Consider the following 14,366-nt stretch of genomic DNA (forward strand, 5'->3'; position numbering starts at 1 on the left):
GAATGGGAGTCACTCAAAGTAGATAGATTGGGCTGGTAGTTAGTTTTTGTAACCAGGAGCTTTGATGATTCTGGTACTTATCCTGGTTTGAGAAATAATCTGTTCAAACATCCTTGTAATCTCCCCATGCTGTCCTCATTTTTCCACTGCTGGTTACTCCTCAGTCACTCTTCACTCAGCTACCAAGTTGGTAAATGCGAGTGATGCAAATCGTGACCTTTGTTGGAGAATCTCCTTTGTGAGCTTTGATATCATTGTGCCTTTTTACCATGGGGGTAATCATTTGCTTTTGTGTTAGCACTGACAGTGAAGCCTGTATTCTCTGTTCTGTGTCAAGCATCCCTATTTCCCTGTATCCCTAGCAGAGTGTGGGTAAGGAAACAGTTAAGTGTTATGACCCACATTATCCTCTAGAATGGGCATGATAAAGGGTTCTAGGGACTGTAACCGTTCCTACACCCATTTTTCTTCTGGACCACTCACATCTTGTTCTCATGCTGAGTGTTTCTCAGATGTCATCTTCCACTTGAGGGTATTTGCAGTACCCTTAAGAAGATGTGTCTTTTTCTTCTGTGGCTTTCCATGTTCTTTGTATTTCTGTTGGCATCAATGTTTAACCTTAAATTAGCTTGCCGTATTCTTTGGTATCTTGGAGATTTTTCATTGCTGGGACAAAATACCCAACACCCACAAGTTAAAACAGGAATTTTTTTTTTTTGTGTGTGTGTGTGTGTGCACAGTTTGTAGAGCTTTTACTCTATAATCTACTGGCTCCAAGGCAGGGGTACCATGGTAGAGGGGCATTGCAGAGGAGAAAACGTCCATGAAGTGGTTGGTGGGCAAGAAGCAACAAACAACTCTCCCTTTTATCCCATCCAAGGTACAAGCTGTTTGGGTGATACCACCCGTACCCAGCATGGGTCTTCCCATTATCCACACCCAGAAATACGATAAACCAATTAGCGGACTAACCCAGTACCACACACTCAATCCCATCATCACACCCAGGTCCAGCCACCTCTGAAAAGCCTTACCTACATTGTATGGGGTTTTGGGGGGACATCTAAATACAAGCCACAATGCTTGGGTTTTTTTATTCTTATTGCTTCTGTTGTCATTTCCGAGACGTGTGGCTCTTCATCTTTGATGTGTTATAAAACCTGCTTTCATTCTTTCTTGTGTGCCATGGATTTTCCCTATCTCAGCCTGTTTTATTTGGGAAACACAGTTTTCCTACAAAAGGATATACTGAAAGAATTACTGACATATTATATTATTATTCATTTCTCTGATAAAAGAGTTACATTTCCCTTCACACTAACAGCATCTGATTATGTACTTGGAAATCAAGGACTCTATCTTTTGTATGAAGCGAACCACACAGGGCCGTGGTTTATATTAAGTTAGCTTGTTTTACAGTAAGTCCTAACCCAGGTCTCCCATAATTCTACAAAGCGTGTTTCTGTTTTTTGCATTTCATTCCCAGTGTTACAACATTTGAAGTGGCTGAGGGTGAGTTTTGGATTATTTTGAGCATTTTCACTGTGCAAAAAGTATGCAAATCTTGCTGGAGCCTTCTTCACATATTAGAAGCAATATTTTCAAAATGATCACATTCTGAACATAAACAGTTTTTACTTGCCTGCGCAAAATGCCAAGTGTGTTTTGCTAATCTAAAAATTGCAGCCAGTTTAAGTCCCAGAGTGAGGAAGTGTAGAGTCTGATAAATGAGCAGATGATATATAAGCTCTGGCAGGTTTCCTTGGAAGCTTGATTTATTTGCATTTGTTCCCAATTTAAACCTCCCATCTCCCTTTAAAAATTGAACTGTATTTATTTTATGTCGATTGCAGTATTATTTAGAAAGTATGGAGACTTAGAAATAATCAAAACATCTAGTTGTATAAGATTTGTTAAAAGACATAATGGCAAAACCCTAACTGCCAAGATCATGTGTCAAAAAGATAACATTGAAAAATAGTAATGACATATTTATCAAGTTAAAAAATACTCCAAACAAAAATCCCCAAAAAACCACCCTCAGTTTATAAAGCAGAAGTATCTACATCATGCTTCTTTTTTTTAAAAAAACACACAGCCTTTTGTTTTCCAGATAAACAATTATAATTACATATCATATTTTTTAAAAAACACTTAAATGTGAATTATTTTATGGAATGAAAAAGACATTTGTAGTTTTACAATATCAGGAATCTAAAATTTATTTCTTTTTTAAAAAAACTTTTTCCTACTTTGTTCCTTCTACTTCCTGCCCCATTGGACAAAATCAAATTAAGCTTGCTTCTCTGTTACAGTATTATCATTGTGCTATATTTAGTTCTTTTTAAGAATGTCTTTTTGCTTTATCTTATCCCTCCATCGTTACATACTCATTTGAGTGTGTTAACTGTATGTCTCTTTAATCCATTGCTATTTATTTAATATGTATAGTCCTGAAGTAAGGCTACGTTCTGTGTGTTCCTATACAGTTGCCACCATTGCCAGCATGAAGTCATATTTATATTTTTAATTTCTCATTCAACAGGAAGCTTTTGAGATTTCTTTATGCTTTTGCATCATAACTGATTTCATTAGGTCTGAGTGTTGTCCAGTGCTTTGGTGTCTTTGCAGTATTCTTGTGCCTATTCGTTTTGTTAGTCATAGAATCCTGCTTCTGATGCTTTGCTACCTCAAAAAACTTGGGGATAAACAACCTCAAACACATCTTCTGTGACCTTGAGTGAGTTTTGTCTCTGTGCCCAGAATTGGGCTGTTGGACAATAGAACAGGTACAGATTTCTTCAATTAAATACTATCAAACTGCTGTCCAGAGTGGCTTTTGATTTCTGCTTTTATCAGCCATCAGTAATGGTTCTGCTTTTCCTCGCTATGCCATCTCACTTTGTTTTAGCCAAAATTAAAAAAAAAAATCTATGTCACATTAGGATTCCTGGGCATTTCAGATATATTCCATTTGTTGTCTAATAATGGCATTTCCAACCCTTGGCCTGTTCTATTTATTAGAGGACACCAAAAACGTGCATGTTTTGAGGAGATTATAAGTTTTGAGGGAATGACATTTAAAAGCATCTGAGCTTATTTCATGATTCTTAAGGAGCTCTGACATTTGAGACACATTTGCATAGGTTATGGAGGAATTAGTCCAGTCTTTTATCTTTTATTAACCTGCCATTTTAAGAAACCTAGTTGGCTTTTGTGCTTTTGGGTAGAGAGGTGAGAAGAGCAGTCAGGTGGTAGGGAAGGGAGTGTCAAGGACTAAATAGAGGCTTTTGAATACATTGTTTTTGGAAGGCTATTAACAGTCCCTAACCGAAGTCATCAGATTAGAGTGAGAGCAGAGGTATTAAGAGACATGTTATCGGGTGGATTTCATAAGCAGTTTTATTAATACAGGATTATCTTAGCAGACAACAAGGACATAGCCCCCATGGTGGATGTAAATCAGTACAGTTCCATTTTGCTGAGTTCTGCCTCTCATGGCCACCAAAGAGGGCAGAGGTACCTCTGTGTTGTTAGACTCCTATGGTTAGAGATGTGCAGTGCTATCCCTGATTTCCCTTAATTACATGTCATGGATCTACCACTTAGAATTCTATCTAAATCCTTTCAAAACCATACAAATTAATGGTTTGTGAAAACCTTTGGTTATGACCCTTTGTATAAAGTAATATCTCAGAATTATTTTGAAAATTTTAGATTTTCAAGGTTTTGAAGGTTGTGTTCTTACTTGTTTTAAATTTTTCCTGTTTAACTCTCAGGTTTTTTTTTTTTTTTCCTTTTGCTCTTTTGACTGCAGATTTCCATCTGCCTCACCTTAACCTTTAAAATGGTTGGAGCAGTTCTGAGCTGGAGACCACCTTTGCACTACTAAGTCACTATGTGCTGGTCCTCAGGAACAGCCTTTGTTGTTCTGTGATCTATGCAGCCTGCATTTTCTGTTCTCCTTTATCATCAGTGGCTGGCTGCTTGTGGTGTTTTAGCCTACGAGCTTGGTTGCTCAGTAGTGGAGGCAGAGTAAGATAGGTTGATGGAATTCATGGTTAAGCTATTTATTTTGGAGTGTTATAAGGTTCTTTTTTTCCTTTGGCCATCCTCGCTGTTAGGAACAATGAGGCACATTGGTGAGGTTTTGATGTCAAAATAAGAAATCGGAGAATAAATCCTGTTGTAAGCCAAAGCAACTTATTCCCCAGCATTTTCTAGGACAGATACACAGGAAGGATAATCATATGCTTAGGCCAGTGATTCAAGACCTAGTCCAGTCCTGAACTAAACTCATCCTCACTCCCAAGACCACCAGCCACTTTCAAGGTAAGAAAGCGGTCAGATAATACAGGAGCAGATTGAAGCAAGTGTATGGGCTCCCAAAGGAAGAAGATTGCAGAGCCATGTGGATACCCCTTTAGGACACAGCCACATGCCCTGTTAGCAAACATGGCCCAGTCTGTTTCCTAGACCATGGTTTCAAAAAACCATGGGAGTAGCGCTGAGAATGAAGGTCCTTCTAACCTTACTGGTATGAAGCATTCCAGTAACTTCAACCTCTGTATATGTAACACATTTTGATTTGTACTTCATGTACATTATCCTTTTGATCCTCATCATTTGAGTTATGTTAATATTATCATCATTTTTCTGATGAGGAAACTGAGGGTGACAGGTTACATTACTTATTCTATGAATGCTAGTTTTGCCAGTAGTCCTCCAATGGTAAGGTCCTCTGTTATATTATGGTTGTTCAGTAGTATAGCAGAGACAGATCATTTTTGTGAAACCAATTATATTTTCTCTCTGATAAAATAACAGTGCAGTCGTAAAAGTCATTTATAATTGACTTGGTATGATTACCACAATACCACAGAGCTTGTAGGAGAAAGTGAAATATATATTTATATAATGACATAATATTATTCAGAAAAGTCTGAATAAATATATATAGTTATGCCCAATATATATTCCTTGATCACATTTAATAAAAGACATGAAAACTGTAAAATTATTACATGTATAAATCCTGATAACTATTTCTAAAATTCATAGCCCTTCAAATTCTATTAACCACTCAAAAACACTGAACTGCAGACATCCTGAGTCAGGCTCTGAAAAATTGCGATGAACCGTTCAACATTCATATGTCACAAAGCCAAGCAAATGAAAAAGTGCTATATTCACTGAATGTGGGATCATTGATTTAGTCAGTACTGTGTGAACAATCGAGTAAAAATACTTTCGGAGTTGAATTAACCTCCAGACCACTCATTTCAGAGGATGGATAGTACGTTTCACAATTCCTTAGTCTCTTTTGAAATATCTTTTGTTACTTAGCTATTTTATTTCACTGCATCACAGATATGTTCTGTCACTGGAAATATGTGACATTAAACTTAAAATGAAAATTCTGAATAGGACAATACAAGAAAAAAGAGTTTAAAACATGTTCATATTTTAATAATGAATCCTCATTTTCCTAGCTGTTTTAGTCTTGGGAAAGCTTAGCAAAGGAATGTATACCATAGAGTTTTATTGTTTACTTTAAAACTTGCTTACTTGTTTTAGTCTTCTGTTCAAAATTTTAATATCAGATCTATGTTTTGTTTCCTCTTGTGACAGTTGCTCAGTTTAACTTATTTTTTCTCCTACTAGATTTATTTTTTATAATATTATAAATACTTTTTATATACTATTATGTTTACTTTTTATATGAGGTATGATCAAAATGTATGATGAATATTCAAAGTTTTAGAAAATCTTTGTTACAGTGAAAGACACGTTTCTGAAGCCGTTCTGCAAGTTGTTTTTCATGAGTGTCTTTGTGTTCTTGTGGCTGCCTTGATGTCCTGAAATGATTAAGAATGTGGACCTTTCATGGTCATTCTGACTTTGGGGAAGGGTCAGAAGTCTCACAGTTTGTCGGATCCAGTGAATAAAATTAGTGAAGACGCACTGTGATGCTTTTCCAAGTCTGCCTTTCCATTGGAAGGACTCAGCAGCAGCATTCTCTATATTTTGGATCCACCTTGTAAAGAAATCCGTGAAAAGGGAATTCCAGACTGCTTCAGCAAGTGGCAAAACTGATGGGATGAGTGTGTTCAAAGCAAGGGGCAGTATTTTGAGGAGTCTTTTATTGTAATACAATTTTTCATTTTTTTTATCTAAAGAAAAAACAAAACAGAAAGGGTAGAAATTATACATAATTTCAAAAACCGAAACAGTAAAAAATCACTAGTTGATGATTATATATTGTCCTCTTACAAATAGTTGTTCAAGATACAAAAGTGAAACATACCAAGTGGGGATTCAAACAGCGAGACTGCGAACAGTTCTGTTCAGCTATCCAACAAAAAGTTAGTAATGTGGTTATCAATCGTACACACTTAAACATACATGCAGTTATATCCTTTAGAGCACTTTCTTTTCCTCTCTTTTTTACAAAAGCAATTTGGGTTTTATTACTCCTGCATTTCTTATTAATTTTTACACTAGAGACACAAGGTGATATTTATAAATATGATTCTTATTTATTTCATTAATGAGGATAGCCTCAAGTTGTCTCCATTTGCCTATGAAGGCCTCAAGATCATCTTTTTTTTTATAGCTGAGTAATATTCTGTTGTATAAAAGTACCACATCTTTTTCATCCTCTCTGCAGTTGATGGGCATCTTGGTTGTTTCTAAGATTTAGCTATATTTTAATACATTTTTAAAAATTTAAATACTTGCCATATATTTTGATCATACCTTGTATGTTTTCCTCTTGGTTAATTGTGAGTATTGTGTTTTAATTTATTGAATCAGAAACCTATCATTTAGTAATAATGGTACAAGTCTATTTCCCTCTCTCCTTTCATTTCCTTCTTTCTTGACCGCAGATCACTTAGGTGTTCTTGTCTAAAACTTTGAAATGTTTGTTCCTACTAAAAAATATTTGGAATAAAAATAAAAGTAAAAGTCTGTCTAACTAAAATTCACTTGTGTAGAAGAATATTATTTGGTGGGAAGTAGCTTTCTGAAGAGTTGTAGTTTACCTGTAGTAATTTTAAGATATTCTTAAAAGTCTTATGACTTGAAATTCAAGTGTCAATATGAACTGCATTTTGTAATGCTTGCTCACAGCTAGATTCTTAAATTTCGTGTATTAATCTAGAGGTAAGATTATGGGGTCTGAGTTTGCCATTCTGTTCTGAGATCTTTTACTTATTTTAGTATTATAAAGATAAAAATTTTCTTTTACTACATTAATATGGAGTAGAAAATGCAGGATCCAAGATTCCTCAGTGGTTAGGCAGCCTTTAGCCTGCTTATCTACTTCCTTTTATTTGTCAGTGTCTAGAATTTTAGTTGCTTAGGTACTGTAGAAGATAAGATTTCACCTGTAAGTCCAGTCATAATATGATATTGTTATTGGATCCTACTAATTTTTATGGGATCTTTCTGACAAACTATGAATGTCATGCTGAATATTTTATAAATTGGTAAACCGAGGCACAAATTTTCCATAAGGATAACTTATCTTCAACCTCAAGGGCTCTGAGTGGATGTCTTTCAAGGCTTGATGCCTAACTTCATGTAATGATTTGCTATTCTTTTTCTTTTTTTTTCTTTTTTTTTTTTTTGTCTTTTTCCTTTTTATCGGTACCAGGGATCGAACTCACGACTGCCTGCTTGCAAGGCAGGCACTTATGCCGCTGAGCTAAATCCCCAGCCCCCGCTATTCTTTTTCTTAAAGAGGGCTCAAAAGATACTGCAGTGTCTAGGTGCCGTTACATTTGGATGTGTCTCTGGCCAATGTAGTACCTGGCTGCAGCTCTAGATTTTCCCAGGGCGAAGGATATGAGAGGATGGGAACATACAGAAAAGAGACAGAGGCTGGGTCAGGTGGGGCCCCCTCCTCTGATGGGATAAAAGGAACTGCTCAACCTCTGTAGGAGTTTTTATTTATATTAGCAAGATAAGGTCACATGCCTCCCCTTTGCCTAGCAACCCATTTCTTGGATTGCCTTGGGCTTGTATTCTCTTTGCTAGAGGAGAAGCTTGTTTGCCCTGGGCATTCATTGTTCTCTGACAGGTCCTGCATTGTATCAATCTTCTGCTTCAGCCACTCCCTACAGGCCAGTAAGCAAACTCCTTGAAAACTGGAAGAAAAAAATGTAGCAAAGATGTACATTTAACCCTTCAAAAGCATTAAGAATCTAGCAGGGCCACCTATTTTTTTCTGGTGAGAGAAGTGATCAAACTATGTGAGTATGATAGGATAGATAGGATGATGTCTCTAAAACTGACTCCCAACTGATGTTTGAGAGCTTCAGAAATGGTGTTTTAGAGATGTGTAACCCTTGAGTTAAGTATGCTCTGTAGCTTATGGTTGTTTCTTGAGCCTCTCTTGCAAAAACAGACTTCCATCCATTAAAAAGCTTAACATTTTCTCTTCTTCCTTTCTAGGTTTTATTTTATTTTGTTACTAGGGAGTGACCTTGTGTCTTCACACAGTGTGCCATCCTCCATTCCTTTTTATTTTGAGACGGCATCTCCCTAAATCACTTAAATTACCGAGCTAGGAATAGACTCGCAGTCCTTGTGCTTCAGCTTTCCAGAGTGCTGGGTTTCCAGGAATATATCATCATGCCTGGCTGAAAAATTTTTTTAAATTAACGTATAAAGTGCACATATTTCTGGGAGATAGTGTGTTCTTCCAATACCATGTAAACACAATGTTTATTGATCAAATTGGAGCAATTAGCTTATCCATGTCATTATTTCTTTATGTTTGAAACTTTCAGGCTCCTCTTCTGATTCTCCATAAAGTAGAGAAAAAGTTGTTGTGAACTATAGTTAACCTGCTATATAACAGTTCAACACGTTTCTCAGAATTGTTGTGGTACCTGTTACACAACTGCCCTTTTGTTTTCCTTCTCCTCTTCCCAACTTCTAGCAATTACTAAAATGCTTTTTTCCACCTTGACATTAACTGTTCTAGCTTTCCTGTAAGAGAGAGAACATGTGGTGTTTTTTTTTTCTGTGTCTAGTTTTATTACTTACGTAATGTCGTTGAGTCCCATTCTTTTGTTGAAAATGGACAGGATTTTAAAAAGTGACAATAACATTACACGATTTACAAATATCACATTTTCTTTATTTGGTCATCCATTGATAGACACCTAAATTGATTCCATACCACTGGTGTTTGTGAACAGTGCTGCAATAAATGTGGAAATGCAGGTATTTCTTTAGTGTGCTGATTGCATTGACTCAGGATAGCTGGATCACATGGTAGGTCTTCTTTTATTTATTTTGGTATGTGTATTTATAATATATATACTGCTTTCCTTAGTGGCTGTATTGATTTATATTCTCCCTACCTGTGTAGAAGGTTTCTTCTCTTTGCATCCTTATCAGCATTTGTTATTTTTTCTTTTTTTAATAGTAGCCATTCTGATTAGAGTGAGATGATATTCATTGTGGTTTTGATTTGCATTTATCTGATGGCTAGTGATGTTGAACTTTTTTAAAATAGCTGTGGTCATCTGTTTCTTCTTTTGAGAAATACTATATAGATCATTTGCCCATTTTTAAATTGCTCCTTTGTGCTTGAGTTCCTTACGTATTCTAGATATTAACCCTTTGTCAGTTTGCCAAGTATTTCACCCATTTCATATTTGTTCCTTCACTTTATTGATTGTTTCCATTCTTCAGTATGTCCTGAAGTCAGATATTGAGATTGCTCCAGCTGTATGAGTGTGTGTGTGTGTGTGTGTGTGTGTGTGTGTGTGTGTGTGTCTGTCTGTCTGTCTATTTTCCTGCTCAAAAATGCCTTGAGTCTTTGGGTTCTTTTGTGCTTCCACATAAATTTTAGAATTTTTTTCTATTTCTATGAGGAACACCATTAATATTTTTATAGGCTTTTATTAAATTTGTACATCACTTTGAACCACGTGGACATTTTGCCAACGTGTGAGGTCTTTCATATTTTGGTGTCTTCAGTTTCTTTCATCAGTATTTTGTTATTTTCATTATAGAAGTTGTTTATCCCTGGGTTAAATTTGTTTCCAAGTATTTCAAGTTATTTTTTAAAGTTTTGGCTGTAGAAATGGGATTGCTTTCATTGTTTCTTTCTCAGCAAGTTTGTCATTCATGTATAAAATTATACTGATTTTTGAGTGTTGATTTTGTATGCTGAAACTTCTGAATTCATTTATCAGTTTTCATAGTCTTTGGTGGTGACTTTAGTTTTTTGTGTATATGTAGAATTGTATCATTTGCATACGAGGATAATCACATTTTCTTCCTTTCTGTTTTTCTTTCTCTGGCCAAATTGCTCTGGGTGATTCTTCCATCCTGTGTTGAATATGGGTGGTAAAGTTGATAACCTTGCCTTATTCCAGATTTTACAGGAAAGACAGATTTTTTCTGTTTAGTATATTACTGTGGATTTGTCATCAGTAGCCTTTGTTAGACTTATATATGTTTCTTTTATACCTAACTTTCCAGATTCTTTTTTTAATCATGAAAGCATATTGAATTTTATTAAATGGATTTTCTGCGTCTCTTGAGTTGATCGTATGGTTTTTTTCCCTTTGTCTCAATGCGATGCATTGTATTTATTGATTTGTATATATTAAAACAACTTTGAATCCCCCTCTTGTTTGTAGCGACTGATATTTTTGGTGTGGTTTAGATTCCATTTGGTAGTATTTTGTTGAGAACTGTCGTATCTATGTCACAGATACTGATCTGTAGGGTTTTTTTTTTTTTTGTCCTTTGGTGTCATGATAATGCTGGTTCCCTACTTTTCAGTTTTGTTTTTGAATAGAAATGATATTAATTCTTTTTAACAGGTTTGTAGTACTCAGTAGTGAGGTTATGTGCTATGGTTTGTGTCTAGATGTCCCCTGAAAGCCTCATGCAGTTGTAGAGTTTTTTGGAGGTGGCTGAATCTGTAGTGACTCATTTGAAGTGTAATGCTGGGATTAAGGGTGCTGGGAATCAGGGTGGGTGATGGCTGAATCAGTCCGTTGATTAGATTGGCACTTCTCTAATCCTGGTAGACTGGATTCAGTGTGAGGAACAGAAAGAGATTTTTCTTGCTCCTCTTGCTGCTTTTGCTGTCTGCGGCCACCATGTTGCCCCTCTGCCATGACACCTGTCTTGGAGCCAGCTGATACAGACTGAAACCTCCACAAACTGTGAGCTAAATAAACCTTTCCTTCCTTAATATTGGGCATCGGGTATTTTGTCTCAGCAATGAGAAAAGTAAGACATCTTGGCTTTTTCTTTGTTGGGAAAATTTTTGTTATTACTGAATTAGTTTTGCTACATACTGTTGATCAGCTCAGATGTTATGTCTTCATCATTCAATTTTATTTACATGTTCCCAAAAGTTTATCAATTTTTTCTGCATTTTCTAATCTAGTGTGTATACTTGTTCAAAATAGCATCTGATGATCCTTTTTATTTCTGAGGTATCAGTTGTAATTCTGTTTAATCTCTGACTTCATTTTGAGTCTCCTATTATTTTCTTGGTTAGTGTAGCTAAATGCTTATTGATTTTGTTAGTATTTCCAAAATTCAGTTCTGTTTCATTAAGCTTTTGTTGTTTTAGTCTCCATTTTGTTTATTCCATTCCAACCTTCATTATTTCTTTCCTTCTATGAATTTTGATTTAGATTTGTTCTTATTAATTAGTTTATTTACATGAACTTTGCTTTTTTGATGTAAGCACCTGCTGCTATAAACTTCCCTCTTAGTGCTGCAGTATCCATAAGTTTTGGTATATTATTTGCTTAAGTTTTGTTTCACAAATTTTGTAACTTCTTTTCCATTTTTTCCAGCAATGTACTGTCTGCTTGGCAGCATGTTGTCCAGTTTCTATGTATCTTTACAACTTATAAATTTCCTTATGCTGTTGATTTAAGTTTTTCCCATCATATCAGAGAAGATAAATATGATATGAACTTCTATTTGTTGAAACTTTTTTGTTCCCTGGATTACAGTCTCTTGTAGATAGTCCATATGTTGAATTGTTTGCTGTTAACTGTTGGATGGCATGTCCTATAAGTGTCTGGTAGGTCCACGTGATCTGTAGTCTAATTCATACCTGATTTCGTTTCTTTTTTTTTTTTTTTTTTTTTTACTTTTTGTCTGTGTGATATGTCCTTTATGAAAGGGGGGTGTTGAAATTCTCAGTTATTGTTGTACTGTATCCTAATTTTCCTTTTAGATCCTATGGCATGTGATTTATAAAATTAGGTCTGTATGTATATATATATTTTATGTGATTTACTGATCTCTCCAGTTACAAGGTTTCTGTTTGGTTCTTTTTCATATTCATTTTGTGAATTGTTTTCCCAATTTTATTGAATCATGTGTCTGTATTCTCTTGCATTTTGTGGAACTTCCTTGAATCATTCTTCTGAATTCTTATTTAGGAATTTTGCCAATTTTCCCTTGGAATTTGTTGCTAGGGAGTTATTGTATTCCTTGGTATGCGTCATATTACTTTTTTAAAAAAATACTTCTGGGACCCTATGTTGATATTTGCACATCTAGTAGATTAGTTGTTTTTGTAAATTTTGTATGGTGGCTTCCATATAAAAGATGTTTTAGACTAGAGTGTCGGTTTGGTAAGCTGTACCTGGTTCCAGTTGGGCACTGCAGTATAATCCATACACAGTGTCTTCAGCTGGAAGCAGGGCTGTGATTGTAGTGCATGTAGCAGTGTAGTTAGAAAGCACCCCTCTAGCCTGCTGTATGGGGTGATGATGTTCTTCCGCGTCAGTGGGTCTCAGCAGGTCAGGTACAGAGCACATACGTGGTGGCAGGAACGTGTTTGGCAGTCTCTGTGGGCTGCAAGGGGCTGGGGCTACTCCAGCAGGATTCGGGACAGTTGTGATACAGTTCCCATGGCTATAGCACATCTGTAATACAGAATGTACCCCTTAATCTCTGGGACCTGTGTGAAGTGGAGCCACTTTTATAGTATGGGAAGGTGAATCATACAGCCAGTGGAAGTGGGGTGAAGTTAGCTGTGTTCTCAGAATAACACTGTGCGGCAACATCCTAGAGGTTCCCCCTCTAAAACAGTGCAGTAGTGGATACTCCCCAGCAACTCCCCAGCTGGACTTTTTACTTATGAGGGGCTGTAGGAGTCCAAGTAGCAAAAAAATTCAAGTGTCGATGGTGCCAGTGTGGGATGTTGGGGCTTCTGTTTATTTTTTGTCAGTGAAAGAGGGCTTTCACAGGATAGGACTGGTCTGAACTTGGGCGATGGGGCAGTGGATACAAGGTTTTATTCCTTTCTCTACCAGATTATTCAGAGTCTTCATATTCCACAATTCCTCTGTTTCATCTGTGGTGTGTTTGGCTATCTCCCGTGTATTCCAACTTCATGGTAGTTGTGCTTTTTTTCTTCCTTTGAAAGTGGGGCATATCTGTTTTTGCTAGGCAGCCACCTTGCCAGGCACCTCCCTGTAGCTGACATTGGAAACTTTTTAGGAAATGTAGATGCTTACTCCTTAATCTCTTTTGTTTTGTGTATTATAGCCATAGTGATAGTGTATGTCTGCTCAAAACATTATTCTCCCTGAAGCCCACTTGTACGTAACTGAAATGATGAGAATGCAAGTGTGTTAGGTGCATGACTTGTGATCCTGTATTTTTATGGTAATATGGAAACATCAAAAAGACCAAGAAACGTGAAATCGTGTAATATGTGCTTAATACTCAGTGGAAAGACTGATGGATGAGTCTTGTCACCTTAAGCAGATTTCTTAATTATTTGTCAAAATTAAAACTCTTAATATTAATTAAAACTCTTAATTAAAACTAATAAATGTAGGGAGATGGAATCAATAGTAAAATATTTACACAATGTACAGTAATTTAAAGTAGAATAAGAGTTAAATTGTTTTATTTCTTTGTAAAAAAAATTTGGGGGCAATTCACTTGAACAACACTTTCTGTCTCTTAGAAAACTGTCAAATTGGATAACTGAAACCATAGAAAATAAATCAGTGGGTTATGGTCAATGAATGCCTAGTGATTTGTAGACTGAAGACCTAGCAGAGAAGTTTGTGGTTGTATAACTGTAATATAGTCAACCTACTGTGAGAAATGAAATTTGAACTGTATTTTTGTGGAATTGCTGTTATTTAATCCTGTATAATTGAAATCTGTGCATATGAGGAATGCATAAAGCAGAGTATCTCCCTCGCTTTTTCCCTCTCTATATAAATATGTGGAGAATATATATATATAGAGAGAGAGAAAGAGAGAGAGAGAGTGTGTTATATATTGTTTTCCTATCTTTCTGTCTCTCCCTTTAAAGCTAGCTGTTAGCAAGAAGTTTCTTA

The 14,366-nt window shown here is 36.0% G+C and overlaps 1 protein-coding gene across 1 annotated transcript in view; it reads left to right on the top strand.

The window, feature by feature from the left end:
• Kcnh5 (potassium voltage-gated channel subfamily H member 5) overlaps positions 1 to 14,366 on the top strand; it is a 330,578-nt gene that overhangs the window by 43,287 nt on the left and 272,925 nt on the right. The window lies entirely within an intron of this gene.

This window comes from Cavia porcellus, unplaced genomic scaffold, assembly GCF_034190915.1.
Source record: "Cavia porcellus strain 051 isolate PalLab524CR breed Dunkin Hartley unplaced genomic scaffold, mCavPor4.1 scaffold_31, whole genome shotgun sequence".
Taxonomy (NCBI): Eukaryota; Metazoa; Chordata; class Mammalia; order Rodentia; family Caviidae; genus Cavia; species Cavia porcellus.